Raw genomic sequence first — 20863 nt, forward strand, 5'->3', positions numbered from 1 at the left:
TCTGATAGGTCAGGGAGAGAGGGAGGTGGTTGAGAGGAGATTAGAGTTTCTGGTCCATGCTCACCGCAGGTGGCAGTAATGCAATGTTAAGTTGTGATCCACCAATAAACAGAAGAAGAAGAAGAAGGTTACTACAGTGCAAGCTTGAGTAAGACACATCATGCAAGTTTACAAGAGCCAGCGCAGCTGCACTGTCATCAGTCAAAAGATATTCCAAAGACACATCACCCACAAACACATCTGTCCCATTTACACGCTTTCAAAACAATGAGGATTTTGTGCTGCCATGCACTGCATTTTAGTTTCTGATCTCAAACTTTGTTTCATTGCATGGCCGCCCACAACTGAGCAAATGACCAGTTTAAGTTCATCACGTCTCTGCGCCTAACCAAAGAAACCAAAACCTAGATATGGAAAGTGATGTGCAAGAAAAACCTTGCTAAAAATATACGTTCGGAAGAAAATTGTATTTAAGTCACCGAATAAATTGCATGATGCTTCATAAGGCTAGTATTGAAAGAAAAGGAACAGAATAGATCACAGTAAACAGGGAGGCTGCATTAGATGGCCTAATTTTAGCTTCCAACAATTAAGTTCCCTTCACGGGACATTGCCGAACACTTTGGGGAATTCCTTTTCCACGACCTAGTTGAAGCCTTTGTATTATAACGTCAATCTTATGATTGGCAATGGTGTTTGATCCCGACACTTTAGGCACGCATTTGCCCTATATAAGCGGGCGCTCACACACCATTTCTTCAGAATTTTATTCCTTCAAGACCGACATAGTCTCGTTTTGACTACACACCTGGTTCAGCACTCACTTCGCCATTGATGGACACGCATCAGCGGACAAGATTCCCTGCAGATGCATTAGGATATTCTTCGCCTGACTCTCAGCGCCTGCAGCGAGGATCAGCTTCCCCTCTAGTGTTCTGAAGAAGTCTCTCCACCTCTCAGCCAGATTGGGTTCTTTGCTCAGCGAGACAACTACCCGCTTCCCACAGCATCCAGATAGGAGATGTATCTTTATGTACATATATATATATATATATATATATATATATATATATATATTAGTAATATTACATCCAATGTGATAAAAAAAATCATAAAAGAGCTGCTTGTATGTACGTGTCTTTTTAAAGATGTCGCATCACAAGTGGTCTTGTGAGAGACACATCGCTCCATCAGACCAACATGAGAGCTGCGTTCCCTGTCTGGGCCACCAAAGTCGAAGCAGCTCTAATGGGGACAGACTGCCCTCACTGTGAGGATATGAGCCTCAAGATGCTCTGCTCTAGGGTTGCCCTTACGTGCCCTCCTGACCACTTCCTCTGTGTTAAGTCTTGAGGGACCACCTGAGGAAGCACGGCGGGGCCGCGAGGTAGAGTTGAAAGAAACCGAGGAGGATCTTGCACCGGCGCAAGCCCCATAAGCCCCTTGATCTTCCCACGCAGCGTCTTCGCCAGAGCAGAACGCACATGATGACCTCTGGCCCTCTACGAATAAGCACAGTGTTAACATATTCGGCAGGTCTGACGATAATGATGCGTGTCCCTCGGAGCATTGCAGAATGGTCCATGGAAGACCCTCCCCCACCGAGGGTGAGGAGCGCACACTAGCCATTGATACAAGTTACTCCGCGTCATTGCACGTGCGTTCAAGGAGCTCGGCCTTGAGTGGTCGCCTCCTGTCGAGCCATAAAATTCTCGTCTGAATGAATGATTCGTGCACACCATCTGCCATCTAAAGACAGTGGTTCGGCAAGCAGTGTCGTTCTTCCCTGAGGTTCACACAGAGATACTGAGACCTGGTGCGTGCCCTAATCTGTGTGCGCCCAGATCGGAGGCATATTTCAGCATCTTTGTACTGCAATGGAAATAGCACTGTCAGTCCCCAGCAGGAAGAATCCCCCTGGAAGTATAGCGTTTATAGGAATCTAGAGCTCATGCCTTTTCTATTATGTTTCATCTCGCGCTTCCCTGCTATTTTCACTGGGAACGAGTCAGTTTTTATTGCAACACTTCCTGTGCATTGCTTGAATAGCGAATGTACCTCGTAGCGGCTGCTCGACGTGTGCTGAAGCCTGAAAAAGCTCTTTCTTTCTGCCAACCACTATTAGTGCTTCTCTATTTCACAATGCTATCACAATTAGTGTAAAATACAAAGCAACCGCTATCCTGTTATGTGAATGCGTAGCAGGCACTCACTGTCATGTCAGATTGGGTGCTAAAAATGATTGAGCATTGGTATTCGAGCCAATTCGCATGCAGACCTACTTGCTTCAACAGCGTTTTGTCCTTGACGGTTCTATCATGGGATGTGCCTGTATTTTGTGCAGAAATTCACAATCTCCTCGCAAAAGATGCAATAGAGGTGGTTCCGAGCTGCCACAGCCGCAAAGGTTTTTACAGTTGCTACACTTTCTTTCCGAAGAAAAATGATGGGCTTAGGCTGATCCTAGATTTGAGACAATTGAATTGCGTGCTGCAAAATGGCCATTCAAGATGTTGAATCAGAAACCAATGTTATCGCACATCCGCCAAAGGGACTGGTTTGCGTCACTAGATCTAAAGGACGCATACTTTCATATCCAAATTGTACTGCACAACAGACTGTTCTTGAGATTTGCATTAGAAGGGATGACTTATCAAGTCCTTCCCTTTGGATTGTGTCTGACACCATGCACATTCACAAAATATGTTGATGCGGCACTCGCCCCCTTGAAGATGAACATCAACTTCTTGAAAATGCTAGCCGTCTTCTTAATGGTCAAAGCTTTCAATTCCGACGTAGTGAATCATCACGTTCTGATTCGTTCAAACAATATGTCAGTGGTAGCGAACATAAATCTCCAGGGTGGCACTCAATCATTACCAATGTTGAGCCTGGCACAATGCCTCCTCGTTTTGAGCACGCACCACCTTCTCTCCCTGCACAAGTTCTGAGCTGTTTGAACTACGGTGTGGACATGCTGTCATGCCAGGGGCCGATGGCAGGGGAATGGAGACTTCATCCTCAAAGGTTATAAGGATTTGGGAATACTCTCAAGAGCAGGGCACGATTTACCATCCCCAGCCGGAGCTGTGGAACCTACAGGAACCTGTGGCTCCTCAACAGAGTGCAACAAACGAGCCAGAATGGGCTCAGTCTGTAATAAACACCATTATTCAGGCTAGAGCACCGTCTACGAGATGCCTCTATGCACTAAAATGGCATGTGTTTTCGATTGGTGCTCTTTACGCAGCAAAGACTCAGTGAATTGCCCCATAATGGAGATCCTTACATTCCTTCAAGAGCGGTTAGACACATTTCTTACTCCATCAATGCTTAAGGTTTATGTAGCGACCCTCTCTGCATTTCACGCCCGAGAGGCTGGCTCCTCTATAGGCAGACACGATGTAATCATAAAGTTCCTTATGAGAGTGAGGTGCTTGAGCCCCCCTCGCCCTGCTATGGTTCCAACATGCGACTTGAATCAGGTGCTGAGAGTGCTCGTGAGCCCCCCGTTCGAACATTTGGAGTCCGTTGACGTACGTATGCTCTCTTTAAAGATGGCACTGCTGTTGGCTCTGGCCTCAGTCCTATGGGTTGGAGATATACAGGCGCTGTTGATTGAAAGTTCATGATTGGAATTCAGTCCCAGGCTTTCAAAAGCCACCATCAAACCCAAAAAAGACTATGTGCTACAAGCTTCCTCCTCTCCACCGGCTAATTCAGATGAGGAGCAATTAGCATATTTATTATGCCCCTTGCAGGATTTGCACACTTATTTGGAGTGCACTCGACAGTTTAGACTGTCAGATCACCTCTTTGTTATGGAGGATGCACAAAAAGCATGTCCGTCTCCAAACAAAGGATCTCACTGGATCATTGATGCGATTGCCCTTCCTTATGAATCACAGGCATGAGATGCCCTATTGTCATGAAAGCACATTCAACTAGAGGCATGGCCTCTTCATGGGCATGGACAAATGGTATATCCCTACAGGATATATGCTTTACAGCAGGATGGTCTTTGCAAAACACATTCGCAAGGTTTTATAACCTAGACATGGTGTCCGTGACGTCACAAGTCCTCTCTGTCTAGAGAACTTACTATTACAGCACCAAGCAGGTGAGCCTGAGCCCCTTATCACAGGAGGGCTACCTGCTATATTTTAATACAGTCGCCTGTGTAGCCCGCTACCCAATTTACTCCCATTAGAAGTCACAAGCACTTCCAATAAAAATAATAAAAACTCCCTACATACCTCTGGTACATAGGAGTTAAATTATACTGTACTGTATTGTAACCTTGTTTCCCTCAGATGAAGGGAACAAGACATTGCAAACTTGGCCACACCACTACTTCAAAGTTTCGAGGTACAAGTGATGCTTTCTTGTACTCGCCTAAAGTGCCAGGGCTCAAACACAATTTCCAATCATAAGATTGCCGTTATGATACAAAGGCTTCAACTAGGTAGTGAAAAAGGAATTCCCCAAAATGTTTAGCAATGTCTCATTCCTTTCATCTCAGGGAACCAAGGTTACAAGAGTAACCGGAGATGTTTCTTCTCACTGACTCAAAAATGTCTGTGACTGACAGCTTGTTCCTGTATTTCTTGTTTGTTTGTATTCTTTAGCAAAGCTAATGAGGTGTTAGGATGCCTCTTCTGGGAAGAAGAAGAGAAAAAACATGAAGCTTTTTCTGCCATTCATATGCAAAATAGGAACTAATTATAGTAGGGAAAGTTTGGTGTATTTTCAGAGCTGCTCTATTTGTACTTTTTTCTTGTAATTTCACAACACTGTGGTATATTTGTACTGAATTTGTTGATTTACATATATAAATATCTTATAAATATATAGGCTTTATTTACTTCACACAAAATATAATTTGATTTCCTTTCCTTTTTTCTGGACCCAGACATTTGTTTGTGAGATGCGAAGTGCAGGCTTTTGACCCCAAAGATCAGTTTAAGCTTTTGCTCAAGTATGTTGAAACAGCACATACAGTAGTCACCAGCTATCTGAACTTTACAGACGCAGGAGCCAACATTTTTCTTTAAACATTTACAATAGCATGCATAGTTGGGCAGCAATAAATAAAGGCTAACAAAATGTCATAACAACAAGTACAGAACATGTAGTAGACACTTAATTATAAAGATGTAATTGGTCACAAGTTTAGTAAACCACACCTCATTTTGGACAAGCCAACTCAAATGAGTACTGATATGGACAAATCCTTCTTTGATCACACATAGCCTGAAACAATTAAACTATCAAAGTGTACATTGTGTATTTCTCTTACACATGCATTTTTGCTGCTGTTGCACAACATTTTCTCTTGAATTTTGTACTATATCCCATCTTCAATTAACACTTTTTACCCACAGCTGCTATGACACATTTTCACTTGAGGATAAGGGAAGTTCTCCTGTGTGGCACACAAACAGGATAAAGACTAGTTTCCTTTAAAACAAGAAAGCCCATGCTGACATCACTTGAGTCTCTTGCCAAAAATCAAATCAGTTCTTGGACATGCAAGAGTATATTCAAATGCATATTTCTCACAAAGTGGTTTAAAAATATATATTCTGTCATTAAATCTGAACCAGCTGTCACGGTTTGAATGCGTTGTTTACACATTTACCAAAGGAGTGCTTTTAGATTCTGATAACCCCACCAACCATATGGTTTATTATCAGGTGTTTACATTAAATGAGAAATGAAAATACCTTTCGACCAATCTAGAACCTGTGACAACCTCCCTGTTGACTCAGTAGCTCCCTCTGTGTTGGAAATTATGAATATCTGGGCATTGACCCAAATTAGGCAGACCCCATCATAGAGGAAACTACCCGATGGTCCCTTGTGGTAGTCTGTTGCCTGACTCTCCATGCTATGGATAATTTAATTATTTGCCTAACTTAATTATTTGCCTCTTGAAAACCATGCTAGGTGAGAATTTGCATTTTATGCATAACATGGTGGAAAGTTTTATTGGTGAACATAATTCAGCAATAATATCAAACTAATGCAGTGACGATTATTCTCCTCTCTACTATAGTCAGACACTCTGACAGCCAATGACGGCGTGGGTTATTAAAACCATGCGATCACGTGACCACAGACCGAATATCCGACCCTCCGCGCTGCTGGTGTGGCACAGAAGAATCTGGCGCGAGAGAGAGCGCGGGATGGAGGTTATTCGAGGTTATTGACATTATTCATCAGTGCAGTGTACACTATAAACCATAAACGCGCGCTCTCCAGGGAATACTGCTGGTTATTAAATAGTTAATAAAGCTTTACTTATGACTGATTTTAGAAGGAATTTGTGATTCACTGTTGGTACATATACATTTTATTTTACTATTTATTTATTTTTAAAGTTGTGTTTTTATTTCATATTTAATTTACATTGTAGTGTGCTGTTAATGTGCTGTTGGTCTCTTTAGATGTATGTTGCAAAATCTTGCTAAGAAAAAAATCTATATTTACAATATTTTCACATATTCAAATTAAGTTCTCTTTTTGACATGCAGGGGCGTGGATTCTGGTATGTAGGTAGATATGTAACCATTTCGCATATTTTGCATACTTTATTCACACTTGGACCAGAGCAACCGGAATGTCTTGCTAGGCAGCTAATTAATTTCAACACAGATAACGAGGAGATATCATGGATATATTTAATGACAAACAAAAATATTGAAACTCACAAATATATTTTCAAAAGGATCTGTAATAATCAACTTACCCTAGGTTTAATATCAGGACTTCCAGACGCTAAGGTTATATCTTCTGCGTGATGTAACGAATTCAAAGATAGATTTTGAGTCAGTTGTGAACCAAGACGTGAGATAATGTATGATGACGTTTCTGTTTCTGTGTGAGACTGTGACTGTAACACAACACCGGTTAACCTCCCCAACTTCACGGGAACATAGTGCGAATACATAATCAGCGCGCGCGCACACAAACACAAACACAAAACTATACACGCCCACCACTACTTTCATCAAAGCTCAGAAGCGACCTCTGCTGTTTCGCACATGTACTGCACCACAAATTCTAGAAAATGCACAATAAATTCATGAATGCGATGACTAAACCGTATAGTATACAGTATACATATAAATACATATATTCTACTTTAGTATACTTGAACAGTTTAATAAAAACAGAATAAATACATCTTTAGCTTATCTAGAACTTGGCAGTGTTATACTTCTGAGAGTGTTGACATTTGAACAAAAAATTCGTTGTTGTTTCTGATTTGTAAGTTACATAAATAATAACGTTGATAACATGGCTAATTTTTACACAAAATTTTTTAAAATTATAATAGGCTATTTTCAAACATTTTTATTATAGTTTTAGTTTTATAAAAACAAGAATTTTATAATAATTATAAAATATTTGTCATAGATGTTAACAGGACACCATCAGGGGCTGGCCATCGGGAGATCCGGGAGTTTTTCCGAAGGGCCGGCCGCGAAATGGGGCCGAATGGGCCACCACAAGCTAAAAATGGGCCGCTGCATTATGCAGAATGTGACTCAAAACGGTTCCGCAATATGCAGAAAAGGACAGCAACACTCTGATAATCCCCCATTAATACGATATGGCCAGAGTGTCCCCCCAATAATCAGGGATGGATTAACAACCAGGCCAATGGGGCCAGTGCCTAGTGGCCCTTGACTACCAGGGGCCCTTGACTGCTTTTGACCACTACTTTATGATTGAAATATTGTCCCGGCTGACCGTAATTTCCAAGGGGGCAAACTATTCCCCATTTGGTGACATTTGCTGTTTTGATGTCACGTACAGTAAATGATTGGTATGTCATTCCTAATTTTGAATGTGAAAACATTGACGGAGCCCTTTTCAGCATATCAGGCTTAAGACAAAGAGCGAATATGTGTAAATTGTAAAGGAATTGAGTGAATATGGTTATCTGGTAAGTTTCTGAAGTGCCTTTTTAGAAAATTCTTCTGATATTGTCTTAGAAAATGATCTATAACACAAAGTAGTGCATTTTCACCCTCAGATTAAAACTAGAACATTAGACCTGTGGCTTGAATAAAGTTTTTAGATTTTTGGCAAGGGCAGTGTCATATAATTTTTATGCAAATATTATTAGGTAATTATTTAAAACCAATTGAAGATTTTCAAATAATTTCTTCGTCTTTAATTCTGATTTTTTACAGCATCTCCTAAGAGTCTTCTTTCAAAAGAGACCATTTAATTTTGAGGATGAGCCACCAGTTAAAGGAGTAGTTCACCTAAAATGGAAAATGTACTTTTACTCACTCATTTACTCACCCTTATGTTGTTCAAAACCCATATGCTGTTTTTTTTTACATGGAAAAAAAATTCTAATAATAATTTAAGCAGCTCTATTCCATAGAATAACAGTTTAATGTGAGCAGGAGCTGTCAAGCTTCATAAAGGCCAATTACTATAAAACACTATTGAAGGTTCAGTAAAAGACATCATAACAATAGTCCATATGACAAGTGCACTATATTCCAAGCTTTCTGGGGCCACACAACAGCTATGTGTTGTATGGACTACTTTTATGGTAATTTTTAAGTTAGTTTTTTCTCTCTTTGGACCTTTACACTAGTGGCCAATATGAACTGTTTTTATATGGAAAAGATCAGCATTTGGGCTCTTGAAGAAAAGATTGTGGTAAGATTCTACTGTAAGGAAAAAACAATGAGGGACAACGAGGGCGGTAAATAATTTTGTGTATTTTCTTTTTGCTAGCCAGCTAACAGTCATGCCATTTTACAGATACATCAGTGATGAAAATAAATTCTAATTATATTAAACTTTCTTTGAAACAGCACAGATAAGAAAGAAAAAAAAATGACATTTCAAGACTTTATTCAGAAAAGCATTGCATTCAGCGCCTTTACTATATTAAAGGACCAAAGAGGACCATTATATTTGTGACCGCAACACCTGTGACCCCCACCCACAATGTTCAAGGCATGGTTTCGGCCTTGTTTTTCAAACATTATTAACAAAAAACTGAAATTTGAATATTGCACTACAACAATTAATATAAAAATATTTAAAATAAATTATATAAACACCTAAATTAATTTTGTGATTCCTGTGTTTTTCCATGAAAACAGTTAAGAGTTGTTGAATTCAAATGAAAAATGATGCCAGATTTGGTATTTTTAGATATATTATAGCAAGTTAGATTATAATATCACAACTTATTTTATATAATATAAAGTCATTTTAAAGGCCACTTGCTGAGAAACGCTGTTCGACTGTTTAACACTGCCACCAAGCGGCGACTGTATCCAATTACACTTGAAATGTCTCTCTTGAGTATTCTTATAGATAGCAGTGAGCTGTAAATAAACACGTAGTAAAAGTAAAACCCCCAAGCACAACAGTTTTTAGGGCTGCACTATTATGTAAATATATTCTAACAGCATTGTAACGGTAGGTTAAGTGTTGACTAGCCATGCTTTTATTTTTTTCCTATTGTTGTAAATAGTCGACCCATGCGGGATAAAGACATCATGTAACCAAAGAACGTCTACGCTAGATTATCCTTTAGTTTTTATCAGTTTATCTGGCGTTTTGTGCGGTAAAACGACATGTTTTGGCGGACCGGGACACAGCCAAGGCGCGTTTCTGCTCCACTCGCGGCGGGAATCAACATCAGCCGGTAAAGCCAAGTGTAGAATGCATTGGGCGGAGCTCGAGGCTGGCTCCTCCCACTCTTGCTTTTAAGCCCCTGACGTATGAAGAGTACGGTAGCAACAGTTGCCTCGAGACCCTCGCTCGCCATAGTGACTGTAGTCGTGGAGATAGTTACTTACCAACGGGAGCAACACTCAGCAACAGCAGCAGCAACAACTGGAGAAGAGAGAGAGAGGGAAAAGAACAGCAAAGCCAGTGCAGATCTTAGCAAGAAGGCTGAGGTGAATATATTTTAATGGTTGGAGAAATCTAAATTAATGTAATGTAAATTAAACGGGCCACGAAGGTGGAATAACATGAATCTGAACGTGTTTTCACGCCCAGATCTCTCCGCTGTCTATTAGAATCACGTTAGCGCGCTAGTTGGTTAGCTCATCTAGCTCGTCAACTTCAATCAGTTTGTTTGAAGATCGTTTAAATAAATTATCGGGGGGAGAAATCAAAGTAATCTCTTTGTATGCTATATGTTATGTCTGAATTACGATATATTAGGACATATGACAGTTCAATTGGGTAAAGTCACGAGTTTACCAGTTAACTTGGAAAACTTTCCTAAAAAATAAAACCGTTTTAAATAACAACGTGATCTACTAGAGGAGTTTCAGAAGCTACTTAAATGTCTTATTCCGCAGCTGCTTTGCCCGTGTCATGAATCTTGTAAGCGCTTGAGTTTAATGATTCGGAGAGGCGGATGAGGTTTTATTTGGATTTGAGTGTTTCGTTTAACCCAGAATGTCGATTAAAATGTATTTATATGGGTAGAAGCGTCGCATCCATCAAACACGTTGAGATTTTGTGTCTTCGTGTTGAGTTGTGACGGTGACTTCAGGTTCGGATGCATCAACAGGTTGCTGAAGCCAGAGAGAAGAGCGGTGCGCGATAAAAGTGGTGTTTTTGTGATTTATTAAATAGTTTTCGACAATACCTTAACTTTTGTTAATGTATTCAAACGATAGTATATGCTAATTTAGGTATACGATTTGAAACAATATCCGTCATTTAGAAAGAAAATTGAATTTACGTTGTTGTCATCCGGTTTAAATCTGATTCTTTGATTTACTCCAACATGTTTTGTTCCCTGTCATTAAAAACCGATCTGTAGCTCATAATGTCAAGGGCATAAAACAGATAATCAGGACAGAGCGAGATAACGAATTCCACTCTTATCAATTCCAAAACGATGTGGTTGTAAAATGCAGTTTGAGATTACATTTAAATGTAGGGTCTTTAATGATGCTGTATTTCCCACATTTTATAGTCCCATATGTAATATACTGGACAGCTGGTTTACGCAGACCCCAGTTTCAGGGAAACACTAAATTGTAATAAGTGACTATTGCACAACACAATATACTGTATATAGTCTGAAACCTCTAAATACTTTGACTTATTGTAGTTTGTTTACTGTAATTTGTATTTAAATGCATATTTCACACAAAAATGAACATTTTTGTCATCATTTACTAACCCTCATGTTGTTCCAAACCTGAATGGATTTTTCTGTGAGATGTTAGCCTCAGACACCATTCACTTTAATTGCACCCCCCCACTACTATGAAAGTGGATTGTGAATTAAGCTAACATGCTTAAAAGTAGTACAGGACAAATCCAGTGTGTGCTGAGTGACTCTAGCCAGGTCTCCTAAGCAACCAAATTGGCCCGGTTGCTAGGGAGGGTAGAGAACCTCCTTGTGGTCGCTATAATGTGTGGTTCTTGCTCTCGGGGTGCTGTGCATGGATGCAGTGGAGAATAGTGTGGGTCTCCACACACGCCACATTTCCGTGGTAATGCACTCAATAAGATGTGCGGATTGACGGTCTCAGACGCGGAGGCAATTGCGATTTGTCCTCCGCCACTCGGATTGAGGCGAGGCACTACACCACCACTTGGACTTAGAAGGCATTTGAAATTAGTCATTCCAAATTGGGGAGAAAAGGGGAGGGAATATTGAGTAAATTATGTCATACTTTTCATACCTTTAAGGGAATATGGAAAAATGAAACCTATGTTCAGAAAACTTAATTTTGAATATACTGATTATAATACATGTGGTTTGTATTTAGTATTGATTAAATTACACTAGATCAAGTCTCTTACCTTTTTGAAGTTTGTTATAGCTAAGTAGAATTGCGTCAGTGATGTAATTTACTGTACTGTAGTAATTGTGAGCAAATCAGATATGCATTAACGTTATGAACATGTCTAATGAGATCAGGGGTGGCGGTTGATGCTAACAGCTTGACAACAGCTTGACTGAGCTCATCCAAACTACTATAATTTTTCTGGAGTTGCAATGTGTCGCCGTAGCAATGTTACACCTGCTCGGCAGAGAGCCTGGTAATGAGCCCTCTTCATGACAATAGCGTGCGGTCCAGGTGTCACCCCTCATTTGGCTTTTCCTCTCTATTGATCACTCTTTAGCTGAGAGTGTCCATGACACTGAAAGCCGGGCTGATAATGAGGGTAATTGGCAAAGAGGGAGAGACAGATCCTGATGCAACATTCTGTTTGCTCATTCTCATTTCCTCACTAACCAGGACTCAACAGTAAGTATGGCCCAAAGGCCTGGGGCCAGTGTGAGAGAGTATGGGGCCAGTTGACAGAACTGTGTCAATTGCCCTGTTGGGCCAGTACTGTGTTTTCACTACATCTCCTGCTGAATCTTAAAATTCTGCTAAATGGCTAACAGAGATGGATTTGTTAACATTAGGAGAATTACTTGTGTTTGTCTTAAAAGCATCAGTTAGAATGGATATTGAAAATTATAAACAAATCATTATTTTTCATGGTTTTCCATCAAAAGTGTTTAACTGAATTATTAGGTGTCATAATGTTACATTTATATAGTTTTTTTTTTAAAGAGAACTTTAATAAGGAAACTATTTTCTGACACATTAAAATGTTGCTAAAAATAGGCCTAGCTATTTTTTTTATGCTGTATTGGTGGCCAATGAAACCATGGGCAGGGTAGGTAAAAATCTAAACTACTGGCCCGATTTGGCAAACAGAAAAAATCCTTATTGTTGAGCTCTACTTTCTATAACCCCACACTTGGGTAGTTAAAATTATTTCACCTTCTCTGCAGTGCAGGTTTAGGGATGTTTGAGATTAGGCGTTTCCGCCTGTCACAGTGAGCGTGTGTTTGCTGTTGTGTGTGACGGGTCCCTCCAGAGCTCAGCCACCACAGCAGAGCTCGCATCAGCTGCAGATGTATCTGTCAGGTGCTCCACTGAGTTCTGAAATCCTCCCTGAATGCATCTTCATGACATGACATCTCCAAAGCCCCAAGATCTGGTTTCAGTAATGAAATATGTTGTTACAGGTGCATTTCCAGGCTGGAGAAGAAATGAATGATTCATGTAATTGAAGTTAATTATTGATGGGGCCAATTGCTGTTTCTTGGGCTGTGTGATGTCCAGTTAAGCAGTTTTGCAGGGCTTAGTTTGCACGCTACACGCCTGTAACACTGGCCTACCCATCTCTGAGTGTTGAACTGTCCAAACCTAGCTGACTCCACCAATCAGAATCCAAAGAATTGATTTGATTAAAAGTAAATTTGCATAAGCTTGTGTCAAGTGTGACGTTATGTCGCCAAGGCTGCATTAACCCTTTGGGCAGGCCCAGAAGGAATCTGCATGAGCAGAAATCCTCAGAAAATGTGTAAAATTAGGCTCTGCAGATTCTGTCAGAGCCTGCCTATGGGCAACATGGCTGCAATCCTGGGCCACCACTAGGGGGCCCCTGGAACTTGATATAAAGTGTGTGACTTTTGCACCATCAGTGGCACCAACGGAATTGCAAAAACAATGATTTTCACACAGGTTTCCCAAACACTGTTGTCAGACTGAAAGTCCAACCCCAAACTCAAACCATTTGTTAAGCCAGAAGTTGGCTTGTCATTAAAACTGGCTAACAACTTAAATTAATGATAACATATTGAATTGTTTTATAGTGACGTAAACCATGGACAACCTCATACTTTAGGTCACATTAATGTGAGTATTGTTTACCTGCTGAAAATGACTCCCATAAAGCGCAACAGTGCAACCAGTTTATTTTAGCCACCTTGGTTCCAGAAGTATTTTTAATTTCATTCCATAATTTTTTTTTCCCCATTGGGATTTCATTACATCTTTCATAAAAGAGTTCCAAGCTATGAAGCCAATTATCCTGCTTTGAGGGAAATCAAACATTACAAACTTTGATTTGAAGCAAAAAAGTAATTGAAAATCAGACAAAATGACAAAGGTACAAGACTTTAATATACTGCACTTAACGTCTTTAATGAGGCATGAAACTACAATCCCACGAAGCATTGTGAATGATGTAATCAAATAAAAATTATTGAAAAATATATTCCTAAATATAGAAACAACATATTTTATATTTAATGCAAAATATTCTGATGTAGTTTGAGAGTGTAGAGAGACCGACTCTGTTGTGGCATTCGCACTGTGTTGTGGGAGTGGGCGGTCACTGCAGGGTTCATTTGGTGTGCTTTGTTCAACCTCTTGGCTCTTAAAATTCTTCAACAGAAATTCCTCTATTAATCGTGATTTTAAAAAAAATGTGAAATAACTCGGACGGATGACTATAACAAGTTTATTTCATTGATTAAAAATCTCAGAGCTCACAGTACATTTGTCTTTAAAGGTTCATAAATTATTGTTAAAAATAAATTGCTCTATGGAGAAAATGAATGGGATTTATATTTCAGGAACCTTACTATTGAGCTCTATGAAGTACTGATAGAGATTTAAGAAGGCGACTTGGAATATGTGTATTAATTACATGATACTGATGTAGCTTAGTCTTTGAAGAGGTTGGTCATATGACTTGCTTCATATTAGTTAACCTCTGTAGGCTTAACACGGCCATGTATATTACCTACAAGGGTATATTACCCATATTTCCCAAATTTTCACCTCAGAAAAGTGTGAAGAAACACCACAGATGTGTAAATAGTTATATATCTCTAGTTTAAATGCGATTCCAATTAAGGAATTAGCTATAAACCGGTGGGCAAATTCAGAAACATTTGTTCACTTGTTTCGACAAAGCCCCATAATGCGGCATAGTCCAAATCAAGCTTTTAATTTGGTTACACACCCACCGCAAAGAAAAATAAAGGAATGGGATTGGAATTCTGTACAACCCAGATCCAAGCAGCTGTTATGTTTACATGGCAACTTGATACACAAATACAGCCTGGGTTGTGGAAAAAAAAAAAAAAGAGTCGCTGGCCTGAGGGTGCTGTGTTGTTTTTCAAAAGTCAGTGTTTTTAATCAGCTCTCTTCAATCTCTTTTTGCGGTGACAGACATGTGTAGCTTCAGCTTGCTGATCACCGTCTGTAGCACCTATGAGGATCACTCTTAAATCATTCAAGGAAATCAGGGCTTCGGTGTCTCCGTTTACGCATTAGGAAGTGATAACATCAGGTGTGTGTGAGATTGTATACCAAGATGTGTGTTTGGAATAGAATACCAGCTACCTATTTACTGAATACTGCATAGTATACACGTGTGTATTGCCTACTGTTTGTTTTTTTTGTTAGTGGAACAGTAGGCATTATGCTGCATTCACAGCATATCAGAATTACTGTAATTACGAGGTGGAAATTCAGAGATTCTACTTTGTGCTGTTCACATCCTGGGACCTCGAAGTTACTTATTTCCATGGCAACAGAGTCATGAAATACAGCTTCTATATACTTGAATGCGGAAGGATTGGAATCTCAAACTGTTGGCCAAGATAATGATCAAATTTCATATTTCAAATCTGCAATAAAATCTGGCAACTATAGTATAGTAATTGTCCCAAAAACGTTATTTTTCAGGCTGGACCCGGTAATGCACATGAGTGTTTCCGAGCAACCTGACGAGTGATGTCCTCTCTGAAAGGTGTTAATTTCCACTGCCATATTTAATGTTCTGATTTCTTCCATTCATATTTATACAAAAGACATGTTGCATCATTATAATATATCTGGTTGAACCACGCTTCATAACTGTTGCGTCCTGTGCCCTGGGTCAGAATTCACCACCTCTCAGCTCCTGCCCCCGCAAGTCATCTACGGTTACCCTATACCACGCTGGTCTTTTAATGTACTACACTAGAGCTCTGCTCTCAAGCAGACAGCTGCAGTTGTCCCTGGTGAAAGGTATGCATGCATGTGGACGCAGCATGGGGGAAGGGTGGAAGATGACCAGATACAGCTCTCCCATTTGTGTATGCGCATGTACATGCATACGGCAGTGCATGATCGAGCTTGTGCTGTATTTAGCCCATGTGCTGAGGCCCGAAGCAGATTATTGCCATACGCACCCGGCATCTGCCCTTGTGTTGTAAGGGGTCACCACACAGCTGGGTGTCTGAGCTGTCCAAGAAAAATGTTATCTGTTCTGGTTAAAGCTGAAGTGTGTAATATCTCTGCCACTAGTGTCACCATTTGGAATTACAAAAATAATGATTGTTTTCTAACAGCTATCCTAAAAGCTACACCTCTCTGCCATTGATTAGAAAAACAGAGGTTCCTCCCGAACCTCAAGCTATTAGTTGTGCCAGTATTGCCGTGTTGGGCTCGTCGGGATGTTCTCTCAAACTGATCAATGTATTTTGGGTAATTGACCTTCAAATTACTTACTTCAAGTTGTCTATGCATATTCTATCAAAAAAGGACTATCACGTTGATCTGTTTTTCACCGACACCCATCATATCACTTCTGAATATATATATATATATATATATATATATATATATATATGTGTATATATATATAACCAAAAAATCCATATGACTTTTTAATGTCTTTATGTGATTTCTGGAGTGTCAAAAGTTTGGCACCCATTCACTTGCATGTAAATCACTAACAGAGCTGAAATATTCTTCTAAAAACCATAATTTCTGTTCTGTAGAAGAAAGAACATCAAACACATGTGATGGCATGAGGGTGAGTAAATAATGAGAGAATTTTCATTTTTGGGTGAACTATCCCTTTAAGTGCAAGAATGTGTTTGATTCCTAAGGCCTATTCTCAGATGGCATAAGACTTGAAAATTACAGTAAAAATCATTGGATGTACTTTGGATGTCGTAGTAAGACCACACGCATTATTAAATTACAGTGTTTTGACACCGTTAACATTAATGTTTTATTTCTAAATACACTTTTCAATTGCATGAAACCCTAGTCCTTCCTGGCTGTGTGAGCAGCACTGTTGATGATTGAACTCTCTCTCTCTGATCTCCATTGACAACAACATTATGTTTTGTTAACATATTTATGGCTGTAATTATCTCGTTATCTAATCTCTCACTCTGACATTGCAGAAATATCATCCCCTATAACATCGTACAGTTTTTGACATTTGAGAACGAATCGAGATGTTTCGGTTCAATAATTGCATTTAAATACTGGTGCTTGACAAGTCAAGTATTACTATTTCTTGGCATTTGAGCAAACCCTTAACTCTTAAGTATTACATTTCGGCATATAACTCATCCTGCACCATTTGTGCTACAGAAATGTATGGTACATTGAATCGCGTGGCTTATGAGGAGAGCTGTGCTATGACTTTTCTAAGCAACTGGACTCAATATTTTCACCTGTTGTATAATAAAATACTACCAATTTTTGTTTTGTTTAGTGACCTAGGTTTTTAGGAAACTTGGTGATTAGGATCTCGTACTTTTGTTAGCTCTTCTCTTAAGACTCAAGTTAGATGTTGCTGTTATATAGCCCAGTATAGAGACTTGGGGGTAGACTTTTGACTTAAGCAACCGCACTCTACACCCCAGCATAGTAGCTGAAATTAAAAAATTTACTTTTAGGGGTAGATCACCCAAAAATGGAAAGTCTGTCATTTATTCACCTACATGTTGTTCTAAACTCATTCAACATTATATTCTTTTGGAACAAAAAAGGAGATTTCAGGCAGAATGTTAGGAACTGACCGTCACAGTCACCATTTAATTTCATGGAAATATAGCAGTATAAACATGCTTCAAAAATGTCTTCTCTTGTACAGTACAAAAAAAGTCATAAAAGTTTGGAGCAGCATGAGGGTGAGTAAATGGCGATATCATTAGACCCAATATCTCTGTTAGCTCTCAGAACTACGTTGTGTTAAGCCACTCCCTCAGAAGGAATTATACCTAAAGGAAATGTCTCGGCTCCCTCTCATAATTTCTTCTTTAAATAAATAAAAAAAAGACAAGGGAACTTGTGACTTGGCTGTGAGATATCTGAGCAGCAGGCCGAGACTTGAATGAGATTAAAACGTGTTGCTCACATGAGCCTCTCCCTCAGCGTTCAACCCCCCCGATCATCTCAAGCTGCTTCTTCACATTCCACCTGCTTTGTATTGTAGCTCCACAACTGCTAATTAAATTTCCTGCCACAAACAGCACACTGGGCTGTTACATTTGCATCACAATGGCCCTCTCACTCTCTCTCTGTCTCTTGCCCTCTCTTATGACATAGACAGCCCTTCTAAGTCCCTTCTAAGAAGGAACTGTCCCCTCTTTTATCTGTAGCATGTTATATATGACAGTGTTTTTTCTGTTGTTGACCACAAGCCCTTTACCTTCATTTTTCAGTGGCTCTAATTTAGTACAAAATCTTATTAATGTATTTCAAAAGGATAAGGAGGCCATCAATCCCTAACATTCTGCTTAAGTACCTCCTTTTGTGTTACACAGAAGAAAGGTACAAATCTTCAAACTTAAAAAATAAATAAGTTCCAGTATAAAAAGACCAGATTTAACTAGAATGTGCTCTTCTGGCTCATACTGACTTCATTTCTGTCTTCTGTTTTGTTTAGTATCCATCACTATGAGGTTTGGCACACTTTTATAGCATCAGACTCCATCCGTCCTGTAGAAGGTCACTCTGGTATACTCAAATGCACAGAAAAGTAGCTTTAATTCTGCACATTCCTCCACCTAATCTAACCGTATTTATCATGCATTGCTCAAGTCCTGCCTGTGTGCATGTGCTCTTTAGCCTATGAATACCCATTCATGCCTCTAAATGCAACTGAATAGATGGCGAGGAAGTGCTTGTTGATTCTGTAAAGGCTGAACCCAACATGACTCCTGAATTTTGCTCTGTGCTATCAGTCTATTGTATGTAAAACTTGTCAAACAGTTGTTTTTCCCCCATCAGCCAAGGCCAGGGTCTGTCATGGAGTCTGGATTGAATCAATTAGTACGGAACCAGGTTGTTCCATTTTGTTTATTTAAAAAAAAAAAAAAAAGAAATTCTACTGCTTCCAAATAATCAAAAGTTCTCATAAATTATCATTCAGGACTCCAATGGTTTATAATTGCGTAATAAATTTTTTTTCCATGTAGCTGCTTGCAGGATTGATGTTGTTTTCCTAATATTTATTGAAACCTGCATTGACCAGTACAGATGATTCTATAGTGTGATGGAGGCCTACTATATTGAGATTATAGTATGGGTGAATTCCACATTTTTGCACCCTGAAAGGGCACTGTGACAAGGGGATGCTGCCAGTATGGGATTCTAAATGAAAGTCAACTGAATCCCTTCATGAATGGACCTTCCACAAAGCTGTTAGCAAATTTTCATACAATGGTTTCTTCAAGGAAGTAATTTTGCCATTTCTATTCAAGTGATCCTTGGTGACACATCTTCGCAATTCATTTTGAAACCTGAGGTAAAGGACATCTTACCTGTGGTTTTAAAACACTCTTGTTCAAATGAGCAGTATCTAAATATGCAGTTATTATTTTCTGCTGATATGTTAATGCTGTTGTTTTGTTAGTTTTTAACAAACGAACAACCAGACATTGCTCACATTGAAATGAAATGTTTTTTTGTTTGCCACAACAATCTTAATAGCTATAAACATGAGTTTTACTGCTGTTATCAAAGGAACAATTCAATTAAAATTTGACATATTGCTTAATGGAGGATGTTCTAAACATATGAGACCATAATGCTCCGCTCCCTAAGTACTCACTTATGATGAATCACAATTCATAAAACAACGCAAACTTAACGTTATAGTGGACATTTGTGTGAACTGCTCGCTTCTGCGTTGAGTTTACTCTTTCAGGTCAACTACTGTAATGGCAAAGCCATAGTAAATTGCAGAACATTGCTGAGCAAGTAAGTTGTAATATAGCACACTGATTTTAGTTACTGCCAAATTAACTCAAGAATGACTGTTAAGTGTGCTCAACCGTACTTCACTTTGGTAATACATTGGTCCAGTCTTTCAGAGTGAGTAAAGGCCCAGGTATACTTAGTTTTTGTGCGTTCCGGATCATATCATGCACAGTCGAACACGTTGCCTTTTTAAATTATAGTCTTCTGATTGCAAACGAATACGGACCCATTCGATGCATTCGCACTACAACAGCTTTGCAATTTTTTAGTACAGTCAATGGCAGGCACATGTGCCTTTTGAGCACAGATGTGGAGTGTCCATTTGTATAGAATATCTGTGCTGTGTGGAATCTGTGCTGATGACGAAATTTGTGTCACCCATACTGTGCATGGAGTGATCACCAATGCGGACAACCGAAGTATACTTTGGCCTTAAGGTATAGGAAAACTCCTTTTCAAATGGAGTTCACTCTATTTCTTGATATCCTTTCACCTCTATTTCACCTTTACCCATAGTGTCCATAAACGGAACACAACAGATCATTGTTGGTTGACACATTGATCTAATGAGTCAATTAGATAGTAATCATAAGTTTGTACGTATGGAATCGTAGATAAGCAGAGAAACACTACTGTCCATATCCTGAAGGATTTGACACAAACAATACAGAGGAATCATCACTTAGATTGGCCACAATCATTGATGTAAATTGTTGGATTACATAATGTAAAACTTGGGAAAGATAGCTGATGAGCTGGGGGTGTATTACAGAAAGGTCCTAACTTTAGAATCCCATCCTGTCTGTTTGGTAACCATGGCAATTTCAGTAAGGATTTAATTTAGAACAAAAGATATTACTGAATAACATTTCCTAAATGCATTATATTAACTACAGTTAGGATTTGCTTCTGTATTATGAATTTGTGAAAACTTAACTGATCAGATCTTAACTTAAGATGGCAAGTTTTCTGTAATACACCACCTGTATTTCTCTCCA

General features: G+C 39.3%; 2 protein-coding genes across 5 annotated transcripts in view; one reads left to right on the plus strand and one right to left on the minus strand.

Moving 5' to 3' along the window:
• LOC127631312 (long-chain-fatty-acid--CoA ligase ACSBG2-like) overlaps positions 1–6912 on the minus strand; it is a 30999-nt gene extending 24087 nt beyond the window's left edge. For both annotated transcript variants that reach the window (XM_052109399.1, XM_052109398.1), the window contains exon 1: positions 6752–6912. The gene's annotated coding sequence lies outside the window, so the exon portion shown is untranslated. The remainder of the gene's footprint in view (positions 1–6751) is intronic.
• A 2889-nt stretch (positions 6913–9801) lies between these two features.
• LOC127631215 (DNA-binding protein RFX2-like) overlaps positions 9802–20863 on the plus strand; it is a 43219-nt gene continuing 32157 nt past the window's right edge. For all 3 annotated transcript variants that reach the window (XM_052109263.1, XM_052109264.1, XM_052109265.1), the window contains exon 1: positions 9802–9947. The gene's annotated coding sequence lies outside the window, so the exon portion shown is untranslated. The remainder of the gene's footprint in view (positions 9948–20863) is intronic.

The sequence above is a fragment of the Xyrauchen texanus genome, chromosome 37 (genome assembly GCF_025860055.1).
Source record: "Xyrauchen texanus isolate HMW12.3.18 chromosome 37, RBS_HiC_50CHRs, whole genome shotgun sequence".
In the NCBI taxonomy this organism is placed as follows: domain Eukaryota; kingdom Metazoa; phylum Chordata; class Actinopteri; order Cypriniformes; family Catostomidae; genus Xyrauchen; species Xyrauchen texanus.